The sequence below is a fragment of the Temnothorax nylanderi genome, unplaced genomic scaffold (genome assembly GCF_030848795.1).
Source record: "Temnothorax nylanderi isolate EJ_2023f unplaced genomic scaffold, tnyl_v1.0 TNYL_tig0158_pilon, whole genome shotgun sequence".
In the NCBI taxonomy this organism is placed as follows: Eukaryota; Metazoa; Arthropoda; class Insecta; order Hymenoptera; family Formicidae; genus Temnothorax; species Temnothorax nylanderi.
In genome coordinates, this window is record NW_027249220.1 from 142,105 (window position 1) to 156,618 (window position 14,514).

The 14,514-nt window shown below is 37.8% G+C and overlaps 1 protein-coding gene across 3 annotated transcripts in view; it reads right to left on the bottom strand.

Annotated features, from left to right (window-relative positions):
• The window catches only part of Rho-5 (rhomboid-5), a 94,627-nt gene that overhangs the window by 70,839 nt on the left and 9,274 nt on the right, over positions 1–14,514 (bottom strand). For all 3 annotated transcript variants that reach the window (XR_011719414.1, XM_071715262.1, XM_071715261.1), the window contains exon 2: positions 10,515–10,694. The gene's annotated coding sequence lies outside the window, so the exon portion shown is untranslated. The remainder of the gene's footprint in view (positions 1–10,514; positions 10,695–14,514) is intronic.

Genomic DNA, 14,514 nt, shown 5'->3' on the forward strand with positions numbered 1-14,514 from the left:
CTATTCGTAAAATGTATGTGATACACATTTTGCCAAAGATAGTTGTATGAAATAGTTTACAATTGTTTTTCTACAACAGCATTTTGCTATTTGATCATTACAAAACAACTTTAAAAAATACAATCTTTATCGAGAAGTACATATTTGCTATCTGTTTTTTATTTCTATTATACATTTTCATTAATTTAACATGGACTTTAGTCGTATAGCCAACTTACACCATGATATATGTCAATTTGCCCCACTATCGGGGCAAGCTGGCTACAATGCAGCACGTTCGTATTTCATTTATTACAAAGAAACTATACAGAATACAAAATCGTTTTTGGCATGAAAATGTAGAGAAAGGTTCTCCCTATCATATTAGTACTGTTCGATCATGATATTTAGTTGTTTAAAAATTCAAATGCCGAAATTGTGAAAACTGTGCCGACGAGCCCCGGTCACCCCTAATGGGAAAACAAATCTACAGCCTTTCTTGCCTGTTCTCGTAAGATATAAAGGGAAGCATAATTGGATCTAAAAGAAATGAGAAATATGAGAGTACAAGGATAGCATGATTCTACGTTGTAACATTATATTGTAGATTAAACATGCCCCTCATATATAACAAGGCCAGAGCGCACCTCATAAACGTATTTTCGGTTCAGCGACAAGAGGGGAGATACTGAACTTAATCGGTATACGCGGCTCTTTCTAATAAAATACGATGGTTATTGCAAGGAGAAAGCGAACTATTACTGTTTTGAGGAGATTTACTGGCAAACGGAGAAGAGCATGTCGCGGTTTTCCACGTCGTGTTCGCGAAATCTATTCGGTTGCAACGAGCGGGACGTGTCGTTGCTCGGGTCGCCACAGAGGTTGGTAGGTGCTGAACGCTTAGCTTGATATTGATCGACCTTCTCCGCCGCCCTACTCCCTTCGCCCGCGCCGCTCGCATGCCCCCCCCCCCCTCCCGCCGAACCGCCACATCTCCGCGCAAAGCAACCCGCCGGAATGACGTAATGTCGCGGAGGGGGCAACGAAACAACCCTCCCTCCCTCCCTTCCTGCCCCGTCCCGATTTTTGCCCCCGTGCAACCGCCCCTTCGACGAGCGCCGATGGGCGTGCAGCAACAATTTGTCACTCAAAAATTGCTCCCCGAAGGAAAAAAGCAGACGAGTCTGGTGCAAAAACCGAGGGGGGGGGGGGTGAGTCTCCAAAAAGAAAATCGGAAAAAATCGCGATATCTTGGATGGGGAGAAACGTTACAACTCGAAAAGATTTCCGCGAAGCTCGAATAATTAGCAAATAAAGAATTCGCAGAAGTTAAACTTACACGCGTCGACATTACGTATACATTTTCGCGTTTTACGCGGTTGAAGGTGCCGGAGAGATTTATAGGGGAGTGAGAATCCGTCATCACTTCCTCTGCTCGAGCGCGAAGGGATGAATTTTACATCGCGTGGGCTCTCCGTCTATTTCGAATGCGACACGACGAGAGCCTGACCGAAGTAAACCGTTCGGCGGAACGCGGAAAATGCATTCCAAAAATGTTTATTTCGCGTCGTCATCTCGTTAACCAGGCATAATCAGGAGAATGGCGGCTCCGCTCTGCCGACAAATAATTAGAGAAACATCGTCGCGGAAATTAGCGCAACGGCGATATTTAATTAGCAAGCGACACATACCGCCCCTTATAAAGGGGGCCGCGGGGTGCGCCGCCGAATATCACGCGGAGAGGGGCGATCCCCTTCTCGCAACCTGCAACCAGATCTAACTTCAAAGGCACTCGGGTATCCTATGGGGAATTTCGGGGTCAGTGAAGATGGACCGGGGGGCGGGCGTGAGACAGGGTGTAACAGTTTCGCCACACGTTTGTTAATTAACGCTAATTAATTAAGGAGTCCCGCTGCGTACGGACGCATCTACTCGCGCCGCGATACAACCCCCTGTCCCGGGCTAAGCGCTAAATCGAGTTTCGACCACATTTTCACCAGTTTCTCGTCTCTCCTCTCTTTCTTTTAGCTTTTGGAAAGAAAAAGCTTTCCGAGCTCGCGCATGACAGTTTGAAGCAATCGCAAATGAGCAGCATTACGCGAACTAAACTTTACTTTTTACGAAGATTAACAGATAACGGAAATGAATGTTTCCTGCCGAGTTTAAATGGATTTTAACTCCATATGTATAAAATTTTTATCCGAAGTTCAATTAGAAGTATTTAAAAATTGCGACAAGTTATGACCTCCGTCGACTTGAGTATCATCGAAGTATCTGTCATTATAGGATTAAGAGATCACGAATTCTGGGACGGCTGGCTATATGCGAGGTGCAAATAATTAATAAAAGTTATAGCCACACATAACAACTCCTGGAAAGTTTCTGTCAAGGTAGTATATATGTGGGAAATAAAGGCACGTATAGCTCTTTTACAGCTATATGTATCTTCTTCTATAGCTATGTATTGTGCGCCGTATGCCTTATGAACAATAAAGATGTCCCCAGATAAAAAGTATACTTTTTTCCTGAAAGAAAACTTATTGCATCGAAATGTCTTTCAATATATATCTTTTTTTGACGAGACATAAAGACGCGATTAGCAAGAATAAAGAAACTTTAGGCCTACAGTGAAATCTTATGTAATTCGGCCGATTTTGTTAGGGAGAAAAGAAGGAGGGATGTTCTTGTCACCCTCGCACCTTTTAGAAACGCAGTCCCTAGCAAACGCCCTACGGTTGTCAGAAACACAATCACAGAGCACCAGCGGCTCGTCGGAATTTAACGTTATTTTCCGAAGGCCGATTCTCGAATCGTCGCGCGCGCGCGCGCGCGTTTGTCATTGGCGTTTCGAGATAAAGCATGTCTTTGACATCGAGGACGTGGGCGGACATCGAGAGTCCTAACTCGCGCGAGAGTGAGCGCGGCCATCGAGCGAACAAGAAGGAATTAATTCGCCCTGACCTATCGGCCCATCTCGCGGCCCGATCATCGACGCAAAATTCCATTCCTTCGAGCCTTTCAAGCAACTGAACGATCAGCACTTCGTCGACTCGAACGCAAATTGCTGGCCCGATCCCGGATTAATCCTGGATTATCGAAGCTCCGCCAATAGAATGGTCAATATCGCGATCCTAATTAACGGCATATAATTCCATCTTTAATTGAACGTATTCAGTTTTGCCACAAATTCCCAATGAAACGTATACCCGCTCTTCCTGCCGCTTTTAATTATTAATTCAACGCAAGCGACATACGAACAAACCGGTTGTTTTATTATTTCATGACGCATGAATCGGTCTTGTTTATCGCCATTCGGTTGTGAAGAATAACTCTGTTGATTTTTGTTTTCTAAATGAGGTCTGTTTCCAAAACCCACTTTGAACTATAATTTAAATACATCTGATTTGAAGATAAAAATCTAAAATGTATTCCTATCTTAAGTAATTTTTTATACCGTGTATTCTGATGACGTATATGTGCATTTTAATATTTCATTGTATATTCATTGTATTTCATTGTACATGTATTTTGTGTTTTCTGTGTCCGTTCTGACTTTTCAATTTATATGTGTATTATAATTCTATACATGTTTTTCGCATTACAAAAGACACTTAAAATTACAAACGGAATTATTTTCTGAATTCAGACTAAAAGATATCGATCGTTTCGATTACCCTCTCTCCTCTCTTGCCTTCTTATTACGTTAAAAATTATAGGAAAATTTGTTTCAAGATACTCGAGGAATTGTTTAAAGACCCGCTAATTACTTGACTTTTCCTAACAAGTATAACAAAACAGAAATCTCGCCATTATTTCTTCGCCGTTAAATCTCGAAGTGTTCGTAATAAAGCCCAGTCCTTTCTTTCACTCTCACGATTCCTCAACCACCTCCTCCTCCCCCCCGCGGCATTTCCGTTTCCCGTCTTCGTTTATAAAGCTTTCGAAGCTCGCAAGTATAACTTACTTTTAGTTGCATCACAATTTTATTTGAAAGCCTTGCGTCTGAATGGGACCGGTATTCTCAAGTTGTTTATTTTAATTATCCACATCTCGACGTTATCAATCGGAACTCAAGTATTAATTAACTCGCTTCTCAATTAGCCGGCATTATTATTCGCGTCTTGCGCTTTCAATCCTTCCTTGAAAGCTCGTGCGATATAACTGATAATAAACAAAACGGACAATTTAATGGTAAATTAATATCTCGACAAGTAATTTTCTCGAATTATTGTTATCAAACGATAATTTATGTGACAATCATGCATCAATTTATTATTATGTTAATCAATTTATCCGCAATAATTATCAAATAATTATTTCGATAAAATCGATAAGATCGGGGGACGGTTTTATGCGCGCGCGAGGGAACTCCGACTATACCGATCGCAAAATTCCGTCCGGAAATTTGCGTGTTATTTTCCCCGACCTTTCCGGCTCTTTATTCGTTTTACGACTCGTCTTCCTCCCGTTCTTTGTATGTCCCTTTTCGTCTCGCAGGAATTTTTCGACGGCGAAATTCATATTTCATCCCCCCGTGCTTTTTTGCAGCCCCTTCGACAAACCGGAGGAAAATGAATTCCGCAGCGGCGGAAATGATGCAAGGAGAGAGAGAGAGGGGACGGGTAGCCGTTAAACATTTTATCGCCGTATAAAAAGTCGTGCGAGCGAGATGCAACGTTTATTTGCCAATAGTCGGGCACTTTACGACGGAAAAGTACGTCACGCGATAGGCGAATATGAAAAAATTAAAATATGACAGGAACGCTGGACAAGTAGAGCAGATAATTTAGACGGATTTACCGCCGATATATGGATCAGGCTCGAATTGAGCAGTTACATTTTTAACCAGCTTTTAGTTTAAACTAAAATAAAAGCAAAAACAAAAAATATCTGCTATCTATGGCAGTCGTAACTTATGGAAAAGAACGTAAAGTTTCACGTTTTAAGAAGCTTAAAATTTTACAGAACGTAGACATCTATATTTTATTAGCAACAGCCTGCATTACACTGACTGAATTATTGAAGAAACCTGAAGCAATAACTACCTTTCTGCGTAACTTACTTCGAATCCACATTAAATCGAAAACATCTATATCGTGTTCTCTATATAAAACATCATATATCATTGCATTAATCTTATCATCAGAAGATAAATGTATATGGTTTCAAAGTTTTATATTTTATTAGCTATTACATCTTTAATATTATTATTAAAATATGTTTATAAGCAATCTCTTAAAATACGCTTAACATTATTATTGAAATGTATTTATTAACAAAATAATTCTTTAAAAAATAATTAGCCTTTGGATTATATCATCAAAAATACGTTATTAATTAATATTAAAAGAAATTAAATTGCAGAAAGCAACAATAAGAATAATATAAAAGCGCAAAGCTTTATCTTCTTTTTATAATGCGTATATAAAATTAAAAAATGTTTAATATCTATACTTCTGCAAGTTAACATTCTTATCGAGGAGCAAGGAAATGCAACAAGCAGGAAATTCCTGGCGCGGCGACAACAACGGTGACAAAAAGTCATTTCCCATCGCGCCCATAGTGTGGCGCGTTAATGAGCGCAATTAATTCATCTGATTAATGGCCGCGACAGCCGACGGTACCGTTCCCGTTTTCCGACCCCGAACCGGCTCTTTCACCCATCTCCTTTTCCGCGATATTATTTATCGCCAGCGGCATATTATATTCCGCGCGATTACATCTCGCGGAGGTGGATTTTGCATAACCAGCTCAGATTCGATTATACCCTCGTCAAGTACTGTACCCTCCCGCCTCCCCCTTATTACCGCATTATCACAACATGTCGTGGCAACCCCCAAAATATTTCCGAGCGACAATGGGGACATAAAATACATTCAATCTGGGATAATAAATTCTAAATCGTCGCAAATCACCGCTGTGGAGATTTAATTATCTCTCTTCAGGCCGATTTCTTTTTCACATTTTTCCCGTGAGTTGTATTTGACAAAAAATCGTATATTATTAAACTAATATACCTCGACGTTGCAATATTTTTTTAAACATATCTCAGTTTCCACTCATCGCTCTCGGAACAGCCAATCTAAGCGACAGGGCAACACCCTGTATAATTGTTCAACCGAGATCCTTTCGGCGGAGCATCGCGTATATCATATCGGATGGTTGGGGGCGAGAACGGAGGGAGGGAGGGGTTGTTTAGTCACCGTCGGTTAGGTATATAGTACCCCAGCCTCCATTAAGGAAATGAATTTCCACCCCGTCTCTTCCGATCTCCCACCATCCTATCTCTTTGCCCTCGCACCCTCCCCCCCCTTCCGAAAAAACTAGCCGGGCACCCTGCCTGCATCGACGCCCTTATCCCCTTGAGACTCCTCGAGTTGTCGCAAATCCTTATCGCAGATAGACTGCGACGTTTGCCGCTCCTCGTCGGCCTATTATTTTCATTAATTAATGAGGAGCGCCGACGATTATGAGCCTTTAAGAGTTGAAGTAGTCTGAGAGGAGATGCTGTCGCAGGAAGAAGTGCCGCGATCATTTGGGAACTCCTTCGTAGTAATCATTCGTCAGATCGCATCGAGAATTCGCGATAGAGTTCGCAGAACTGTATTTCAAAGAGTTCGCGTTTGACTTCCTTCGCAAATAATGTTTCAAATGCAAGTTTTTATTCACCCGAAAGTTTTTTTTTACTTTCAGCCTTTATTTCGAAATGTCATTACTATACGCGTCTTCTCGAGAGAGCGAATTTCTCAAACGTAAAACGTATTCTGTATCAATATTACGACATTTCCGTGTGTCCCAGTTTCGGAATAAAAATTTTATCTACCCATTTATCTATTTATTTATTTACATATATATCCAGCCATCCATTTAGATCGATAAAACGTTTAGACTGTATTTCTGTAAATATTCTGGATTCTGAGTAAATAAATCTTTATGTATCGGCATTGCATGCGGCGAGCGGTACGATAAAAGCGCTGCCGAGGGGGTGATTTTTAGGGCAGAGACAGGTTTCGTGTCGCTAACCCATCCACGAGACTAGTTGAGAAGACAAGCCGTTATCTCCGCGGAAGAAATTGCTTTTGGTTTTATCACGCAGTTGCGATTGATATAGATTGATCATCCTGACCCTCTCATGGGGTAGATAAATCATTCTCGGGAAGATAGGGTTGAACGATGAGCGTGACTGGTCGCCGAGAAATCTCGAAACGCGTGCGCCGCACTCCGGGGAGAGAATTCCGTTCCATTATTTTTCGTTCGCCCTTGTAGGCGGCGTAATTTTGTTTCAATTTTAACATCATTTTCGTTCTACATCATCCCGTTCCATTTAGTTTTTCTCCTGTGTGTCAGACTTTCAATTTTATTATTGTTCCATTTTCATCATTCTTTTTAATAAAGTTTAATAAATTTATCAATAGTTTTATTTATTTCGTTTGAAATTACATAATATACACAAATATGTATATATTAATCTTTTTTCATATTAATTTTATTTATTCCATATTGCGCATTAATTTCGTTAGTAATTTTGTTTAATTATATTTTAATTAAACATATTTATATTTAATCATATTCTAATTATATTTAAATTTCATGTAATTTTATGTTTTATAAATAACTTTGTATATAATTTTATTAAAGTCAATATAATATATAATTATTTATAGCTCATTTAGGCTACATGACTGATTTGAAACATTTCCTCTCGTGGAAAATAAAATTATTTTAAACCAGAACGATTATAAAATGTCACGGTGTCGAAAGTGACTTTGTTCCGCTTCTCACAATTGCCCAACCGCGAATATTAATAATATTCGATAATAGAAGTTTACGCTCATTGTAACAATTCTCTCAGAAACAATGCAATTGCTCTCTGAATGCGCCTTGAGAAATGCGTTGTAAGGCAGAACCCGGTTTCTACCCGACATGGTCCTGCCCGAGGGGTTCCGCACAAGTTCCAACTCCCCGTGATCTTCCGTTCGATGGCTGGCGTCTTTGTGGACCTCGACATTCTTCGACAAGTTCAAACAGTCGCCAGTGTATACCGGGCCGATCTACTTCCGGAACTTCGCGATCCCTCATCACCCTCGCGCGCGTACTTGAAGCGGAACAAAAAACGTCTGACCGCTTTAAATCACCGGAAAGGTTGGAAAAGTTTTCCCCGAAAGCCTGCCGTCGCATTTAGCAACGTGGAGATAAAAACTCGGGACAATAACATGGTCAACAAGGCTTTCGAAAGAACAGCTGACTTTCGTCATTTTGATACAGCGCGCGGTGAGACTTCCGAAATAATATTTGTCCATTACGTAACACATAAATTTCATTTGTCCAGTCTATTTCTTTTTATTTTAGACACAAACCGCCAGGAAAAAATTATAAAGCAATTTTTAATCAGTCAATGTTGAACTTTGACACTAGATTATTAAATTTTAATATATGTATCTATGTAGTAATTTATAGAATGTATAAAATCGTATCTGATTACAAAACATAATTTAATAATGTAATAATAATAATAATATGTTTAATTATAAAGTATATAAAATCCAATATACAAGGTGTCCAAGAGTTTAAACTGCGGGAGCATGTTCCACAAATGCAAATAAGAAGAAAATGTTATGTGAAGTTTGGCTGGAAATGCTTTATTACAAAGTTATAAACAAATATTGACAACGGAACATGAAATATAAAACAATAACAACGGATTTTCCTTTATGCATAACATGAAACGTGTTTATCAGATTCTGTGTATTCATGTCATGTTTACTATCGTTTAAACGATTCAATAATCAATATGATTGTTACTTTTGCATCAATAGCTGTTAGATTTCAATTGTCATGTGAACTAGCAACTGTCATCATAAAAATGCAAAAGAGTGTTTTCAAGTGAGGAATATTCATTTCATGTGCAGATACCCTAGGGGAAATTGCTCGAAGCTGCCGTACGAGAGTATATCAACACAGATTTCCTGGCAGAAGAGTACCCGATAGCTCTGTGTTTAGTAATATACCAATTAACAATTGTTTGTCCATTTGTAATTAATAAAAACATGTGTTATATTACATTGTTGAGTGCGAAGTTGTAACATAGATGTGATGTAACTGATGCTCTGTGTCGACTGACAATGAGTGGTTTCTAGCCAAGCATTTCTAGTCAAACTTCATACCATAACATTTTTTTCTTATTTCTACTTGTAGAATGTAGAATATGCTCCTGCAGTTTGGCAGGTGAACCCCGGGACACTTTGTATATTTTATTGGAAAAAAAGATATTATAAAGAAAATGAAAATTATAGATAGTCGGTCTTGATAAAGTGCTTATTAAAAGGAAAAAAGGATAATCAGTTAAAGGAAAAAGAGATTTCTCCAGGAAATTAAAATAATATTTTAATAAACTTATTATAATCGATGTAACACCGATTTGATCATCTTCCACGGTTCTATGCTAAGAACGCCCTTCCGAAACTTCCAACGGATGGACGATGCGACGATGCCTCTGACAAATAGCTCTGTTTACAATGCATCTAACCGAGCGATCAGGCACCCTCCGTTAGAAACGTATAATAGAATACCTCCTTCCCCCATATGCATCGAGATAAGCCCTTCCCGCAAAGTTTTCGATACCTTTCCAATCCGTTTCCGCGAGTTCCGCGATTCCCCAGCGCAAACATCCGCTCGAAAGAGACGATCGATCAGCCCTCAAAGTCACGTGAAATTTCAGCCCGCATGTGCCGGTCGACATCATAGGTAATTCGCATCCTTCATCTGGCAATTAATTCTTTCCTCTCAACTGGTAAAATATGTCGCGAATAACGTGAAAACGCATTTTATATGCAAAATATCCCAAAACTAAATATTTCAATAGCTTAGCATACTTAAAGTTTATATAACAGAAAGTCAAAGAACTAACATCTAGATAGATATCTACTCTAAAATATTTTCGCTAATTTTTCTATAATGTTTCACAAATGTTACGTATTGCCTCTTCTTCTTTCCAACATGAATTTTTTTTAAGTGCTAATTTTAATTGTTATTTTGTTTATAATTTATTATTAATGCAAAGTAATTTATGTTATTTGTGTATACATATATGTGTAAGAAATATAAAGACAAAAATGTTACGCAAACCGATTATAAAATGCGTAAAAACACGCGGATGCGGAAAAACTGCAAAAAGACAGATATGTCCCGTAATATGAGTCACTATGCAGCAAAGGGTTAAATATGTAAAAAAAATAAAATCGTTTTCAAGCAATAGAACATAAAATAGTGTAAGTACTTAAAAAAATTATGTGCAATAAAATATAGATAAATGTACATGAAACATTACTTGTAGAAATTATTCAACGATGGATCAAAATTAATTTATTTTTATAAGCGCGAAAATCATTTATTTTGGAGTTACATTTCCAATTATATGAAAGACATTTTAAAGATAAAAAGTACTAATCCCGCTTATTGACAGATCGAGTTTCGAGATAACATAGTATTATCGGTGGTTTATGCATAATTCAATTACAAGAGATATATGTACGAACCTGTTCTGTTGTTCGTCGACAGTGACGGACGGGAGGGTTGCTGGTCGTCGGCAAGGTGGTTGCTCGTCCTTTCGTGCTCACCGGCCCTCGAACCGCTCGAGAGCGGCCAGACGACCCTCCTTTGATCCCTTCACTAGTCCCGGAACGAGCCCTACGCCCGTACTACGCATACCAGGGATTCTGCAACCATCAAAAGGCACCCTTGTCATTCCGATGCACATTGCGTATGTCACATCTTAATATTTAGCACACAAAGTGGTTCAAAAGGGTCAAACGTTCCTCTCTTAGTCATAACTTTTTTGATTAGTTTGCAATGGATTTTTCCTCATCAATATTTATGGCGTAATGAATAAAAGAAATTGAAAACCTTTTTTTTTTTTAAGATCTCTCTTTTTGAGCGCCACGAAAAGCAGCTTTGTTAGAATATTTTATATTCCGAATTCATCAATTCAGTTTTACGATAAATAAATCATATATACATCTCGAATAATACTCTCTTCACCCTGCGTATGCGGACGCTCTTTATTATACAACAAAAAATGCTTCACCGCCGTACGCCCTTACTTTCGACAGCTTTCGTAAATGCGACTGATCACGACGACTGTTATCGATACAATACGTCCGCCACACACCGACCGCTACAAGCGCCGCACGCGGCCGTGTATTACTACGCGCGGTAACAGAAGCCGCGCCAATGGCTGCATCCAGAAGCACGATTGCTCATTGAGCGCTCATTGAGCGCTCACAGGTAGCCGCTCAGTGAGCATTTTTGATGTACTGGATATATGCTCACAACAGTTCACTATACGCATTTATGTGACGTATAAGTTATAGATATTTATTTGCATTTATAATAGACACATCTACGTCTCTAAAGATCTGCGTAATTATTAATTTCTATCTTTACTATCTGCCACCTGTAAAAATATACAAATGCTTTATCCTTAGATAATGTTATTTCCAATTACGCTTGTCAATTGCGGTTGTCAAAAGAGAGTTGACGAATTTTTAACTTTTTTGGCGACAGTAACTGGCAATCGCCAATCAGAAATAACACTTTTCAACTAGCAGATGCCATCGTTTGCAACGTATTGTAGAATGGCCCTAAATGTTATTAGCTAGAGTGTAAAGATGTATTCTATATTTTGCATGTTACATAATTATTAAAATTTGTAATTTTGTATAAATATAATTTTCTCGCTTTTGCAGTATAAGCGTAGTATGTTTTTGTGCCGAGTGTATTATGTTTAAAAAAATATAATTACCAGAAAAGTGCGATATAAAAATTAAAAGTATGATAAAGAACAGATCACACGCACACACGCACACACGCACGCACGCACGCACGCACGTACGGACACACACACACACACACACACACACACACACACAACTTTGTAGATTAGATTATTTCAAAAATATATACAAAAAATGTGTACATGTAAATAATGTTTAACTAATTAATATGTTAATTTTTTGATTATTTGTAAACAAGAATAACTTAACTTTCCAACTAAAAGATAAAAATTAACAACAGCACAAGAATTATATTAGTTACTAACTTTTAGGGATATTAAATTGGCGCGAAGATTGAAGAGAGAGCGTAAAGTGAGCTGAGTGAGCGATAGAAAACTACGCTCACCGTGAGCAGCTCAGAGAGCGTTTGTATCCAGTAGATAGATCTAGGGGATATACTGAGCGCTCAATGAGCGCTCAGTGAGCGGTCGTGCTTCTGGATGCAGCCAATAAGTTCCCTTAACAAATTACCAGAAACGGCGCGCGATACAAGTAGGCGCGCACACTGGTTGCATTATCCTCTACATTATTTCGTTCCCTGCACCCCCCCCCCTCCCCCTCATCTTCCCGCCGCAAAGGCTGAGTGTCTCCGGTGAACGATGTTTCCCACTCTATCCCCGTCTTCCGCATTTCACTTTGCACGCCCCTTTGTCAAGCTACAGTCAGTTTTTAAACTTGAATTACCAGCAATAACACGGCCAAAACTATAAAAATGTTTTTAAACAATGGCAATCTGTACACGGTCGCCAAATAATCAAAAAATTGGGAATATAGCTATTATTATATAACTACGGCAAGTCTAAATATTTAAATATTATTAAAATTCTACATATTTACTGATAGCAATGAAAACAAGCATATCGCGCAATATATACATATTTTTTAATATATGTAACATCAAAAACTCATCTAATTTGAGACATAAGATGTTAACAAAATTCTTCTTATTTTTTTACATTTATTCATTTTTATAAAGACATCTTTACCTTAATACAATAATATAATGAATTTATTTTATTATAATAATATATTATTTTAACTTTGTTTAATATACAATTTTTATAAAGACAATGAAATATGGCAATAAAATAAAGAATAATGTTAAAAATTTTTAAGTTAATAAAAAATATAGCTAAAATTGTAGTAAAAACGTTCTGTCAAAATTTTGCCATACAAAAATTATCCTTAAATTTACGCAGCGAATTTCATTTAAAATAAAATTCGTAAAAACATCACAAAATAATGCAATAGAGAAATAAATAAAAATTATTCTAGTTATACATATTCCCATGGGAAACTCCAACAATGCAAAAGTTGCAAAACATTTTATATTTTATGTTTGTGATGCTTATTTTAATATTCAGAGAATTTATTCCGAAGTATTTATCAAAACTGCCTTTTTCCTCTGAATTTTTCGTTCTCATTTTTCGGTCTTTGCCTAGCATCCTACACATCTCTCACACCCTTTGCTTGAAGAAGCGTAAAAGGGAGAAGTGGAGGCTAAGAAGTAAATGACGTAACTTTTATCAGCGACCATCGCGACTTTGCAAACTGTGCTATTGCAGAAGAGAGACTGGCGCCTACGACAACGATGAGAACGACAAGGATGACAAGAATGACGCCTCTCGTCCTGACGACGAGAAGGTGCCGGAGGTTCGAAGTCGTTTAAAGTTAGACTTTGACGGCCGCGCACCTCTTCCCTCAAATTGACCTGGAGATGCTGTTGGACGGTAAAAAGGTAAAAAGACACTGTAAGTACTGAGGAATTCAAAAAAATGAAAGAAATTCTAATTCCGCGGAAACAAATGTCCCTAAAATTTAATATTTAACTAAAACAAATACTTGCACTATCTTTTTTTTTTCGAAAACAATCTTTTGAAACTTTTAACTTTAATTTTTCTGTATTAAGGTGCCTTTTCACGTTGACGCTCGACGCTCATTTTCAGCAAGCAAAAATCTTCAGAAATAATATCTTTTATTTATATATACTAGACACTACAGACGCGCGCTTCGCGCGCGCTATTTAGCTTTAACATTATGCTATTACTATTACATTATTAACTCCTTAATACACACAACTGTCAAAATATACAATGACAGCTGCAAATGAAGTAAGCGCAGCAAGAGAACCAATCGGCATCGGGGAAAAGCGACAACAATAAACTTCCATCTCCTTTTTAGAAGAGGATATCCATAAAATATTATTACTTGAAGATATTACTTGAAAATAATTAATATTTTACGTATTTCGAAGTCTATGTTTGATTGTACTGGGACTATTAACGACGATTCAGCGACGACGCTGAATATTAAACAAATTCAACTTCATTTCTTTGACGCTAGCGTCAAAGCGAAATCCCCGTTCACCTTGTTGACGCTCATTTTCAGCGTCTCGTGAATTGGCACCTTTAGTAATTTGTAAAAAATTTCTATTTGTTTTCTGTCTAAAGTAAACTAAGAGTATCTTGCCGATGTTCATCACTCGAAAGTGCTTAAACAAATTTACGAAAGTTCAAATCATTCCGCGTTTGAAGTCGATAAGAAAATAAATGTAAAAGATTTTAATTATTTTGCAAAGAGGAGTCTGGATATAATTCTCTAATTGAAAAAGTGAAAAATACAAATCACAATCAATGTTTAAATATTTAAAAAATTAATTGTTTGCGTACTTTATATATTTAATAATATAGGTAAGGCAAATTAC